The sequence below is a fragment of the Pinus tabuliformis genome, chromosome 2_1, assembly GCF_031772625.1.
Source record: "Pinus tabuliformis cultivar Carrire ecotype Pingquan chromosome 2_1, CPIR1, whole genome shotgun sequence".
Taxonomy (NCBI): domain Eukaryota; kingdom Viridiplantae; phylum Streptophyta; class Pinopsida; order Pinales; family Pinaceae; genus Pinus; species Pinus tabuliformis.
In genome coordinates, this window is record NC_142299.1 from 109,376,107 (window position 1) to 109,379,694 (window position 3,588).

The window sequence follows — 3,588 nt, forward strand, 5'->3', positions numbered from 1 at the left end:
CGGTTCTGCGCACTATGGTCATATGTGTGGGGGCTAGCCCCCTTGGGCCCCGCCCTTAACCAATTGAAACTTTAATACAAGTTTGTTCCAAACGTTAAATAAGTGTTGCCCGTGTGGTGCATTGGTAAAGCGTATGCATTGTGGTAAGAAGGTTGCGGGTTCGATCCTGCATTCGTCAAAAAATTTTGAAATGCGCCACACACATTATGCTAACGTCACCTTGGGCCACGTGGTGGCCTCCGGGCCTGCCATGTGGCATCCTGCCATTCGCTGCCCAAAAGGAATATTCCCTAGAATATTCCAACGAATATTCTATGGGATATTCTTTTTTTTATTTTTTTTTTGAAAAAATTCAAAAATTACGAGTCATTGGGCGATTTTGTTTTTGGCATAACTTCTGCATAAGGAGACCGTTTTTCGAACCGTTTTCGGCGCCGAAATCTGGAAGACGAGATCTATCCGGTCATTCAGGTTCAAACCAGTTCTAAGAACTTTCATTTTTGACCATTTCACGACACTTGGTCCTGAGCTCCTGATCATCCAGAAACGGAGCACATTCCCATAGCTCCATCATTTGAAATCACATTGAACATAGAGGAAATCCCTCCTCTAGATGTATTTTACAGTCTGCAGTACAAGGTAGTGGTTATGAGACAAAGAAAGAAACGAAAATTAGATATCGTGCTCTCACTTGAGGCAGAGCAGCTAGATGTCCTTTGGCAAGACCCTACCATTGATCCTACTGAGAATTTGACTAAGTTGTCCCAGATCACAGGAGATTATGCTTCTCCTACTATTGATAAAGCATCCGAAGTACAACTATTGGTTAAGGATAAAGAGGAAAAAATCCTATTTTTGCAACAACAGTTACAGCAGGCTAGTGCTAACTGGGAAGCGGAAGAAAAATTTGAAAAATTACAACAGGACTTTCAACAGATGCAGCTAGGTTATCAGAGTAGTTTGGCCGAAAAGGAACATCAATTATAGACCATGTTAGAAATGGATAAAGATGACCCCAAAGTCATAGAATTTGTCTCAGAAGCCCTTGCCTTGAATGAACAACTCTTGCAACATCAAGAGACACTCTTCCAAATAATATCACAATGGAGCTCTCATTGCGAGATGAGCAACAAAATCACAAGTCAAGTCATGGATTTGCAACTTGATTATGATCTTATTGATAAGAAAATTTCTGATTATTTGAATTGGCAGGAATCAGAGGAAGGCAAGAAAGTAGGCTTGCTTAAGATCAATGAATCCCAAAAAGAAATGTTGTTCAATAAGTGCGATACATAGATCAAAAAGGCAGAATAGGCAGCGGAAGAAGTAGCAACAACAGCAAGAAATGTCATTGACTATGTCAATGAAAATCTGCATAGAGAAAACCTGATATTAGAAACCACTCCAGGATTTCTCCCAAAAGCACAAAAACTACAGACAAGCTGGAGACAAAAAGCTGAAGAAAAGGTAGATTCAATCAAGAAGTTAACTAAGTTGAATTGGGACACTTACTGGCAATACTTGGTTATATCGCACAGTCAATATATGACTCTGAAATGCCTTACAAATTCTGTCGAAAAAATAGTGCCAGCGCTTGCTGATTCTGTTTCTCCAGGACAACTAAAATCAGAGGTCGGCCAATTGATGCTCGTGAAGCCCATGCTAAATGCTTGCGATCTCGGAGAACAAATGCATAGTTAATTTTCAGATACAGTTTTAGTTTTATTTTTGATCTATTTTTACCTTAGATGAGGACAGTCATTTAAACCTCCTCCTATATTTTTGTAATAAACTATTTTTAGTCTTTAGTTAGTAGTATTTTAACCCTCTCATGCATTTAGAGAGGGGTCTAAAAATTTGTCAAAAACGTTTCTTCAGAACATTCACTTTTGCACCCTCTGAGGAGGTTTTGATGAATGAATAGAACGATATTTATTGATATCTGTATTTAATGTCTGCTACTGAAATGCACTCTATACTCTTAGTAGATATTGAATTATGAGAAGATAAATCTATATTACTGAAGCTCATGAGTAGGACTTGTTATCAATGGTACTTTTATCTCTTAATGATTTCTACTTATGTGTCAAGTAATATGTTATTTTCAGTTGTTTATATATGAAAGCTTGAATGTTTAAGTTATCATTTGGCACTTTTGTAGGGCGGTAACTATTCTGTTTATGCTTAGTGTATGAATAACTTATTATGTGATACACTTCTCACAATTGCTTTGGCTAATTTCTTATATGAAACAATTCACTTTTAATGAATTATTTTCTTGTATCAATTGAATGATCTTTATTACCGATTGTTGTTAGAAACTATTTTAGATCGCATAAGTGAAGAGTTAATCCTGGGATAGTTTTAGAATTAGATGTTTTCGTTCATTAGAATAAAATTACATGTTTTAGATTAGATTTATATTAAAAGCATTCTACGTAGAAATATTTTAGAAAGGAAAACATCAACTCTTATCATCATCACAAACAAATTGGGAAATTGGTCCCATTATCCCCAGTCAGACCCATCATCCCAAATGGAAAAGGAGCTACTTTCAAGGTCCAGACCGGGTGGGTATCTCCCTTGTTTTAGACCCGATTTTTGGGCTTCAACATAGAGGTAAGTATAGTAGAATGTAAAATTTAATGCTCAGTATAGAAGACAACCTCTACAAATTTTGCAGAAGGAGAGAAAAAATCAAGATCAGGTTGAAGCACCACTTTACTTAGAGGCAGATCATGATGAAGTCCTAGAGCATTCCATGGACCATGATGATCATATTTCTACATTGTATGTAGTATATGAAGATGAACTAGATGTTGAGGGAGAAGACTATGAATATACTAAAATAGATGCTATTTATGATGATAATGAAATTGATGAGTATTGGAAGCAGTTTTCTGATTTTATGCATGCAGAATTAAATAAGAAATATGATTTGAGATCAAGGAAAAGATCAAGAGTTCAAGAAAATGAAGGTGAGAAGCAAGTTTCAACTCCCCTACAAAAGGCGACTCCATAAGAACTACAGCCTGCAAAACAATTAAATAAAGGAAAGCAACAACAAAATACAAATAGCAAGACTCCAATACTTCAAGGTGAGTCTTCTGAAGATAGAAGTGAAAAAAATGCTTTAGAAAAACTTATTTCCATTCCACAAGAGGTCTCAGTGATGAAGAGAAGTGAAGATGAAAATGAAAGGACTACTAAACATGTTCATGTGTTTAGTCTTACTAAAGAATTAGAAAAAATTAGAATTCAAGTGCCCCTCACAGAGTTGGTCAAAACACCAGTTTATCAAAGACAAATTGTTGAGTTTATCAATCTATATCAGAATGTGAATATAAATGACACTATGAATCTGCAAGAAGATAAACCAGTAGTGGTTTTTGGTCCACATGTGGAGGAGGTAGATTCTTCAACACCTCCTTTCTACATTTATTTATTGATTCATGATTTCCTCTTGCATAATTGCATGTTTGATTAAGGAGCTTCACATAACCTTATGCCATTATTATTGATGAAACAACTAAACCAACAAGTTACTAAACCCTACAGAGACCTATATTCTTTTTATTCAAATAAAGT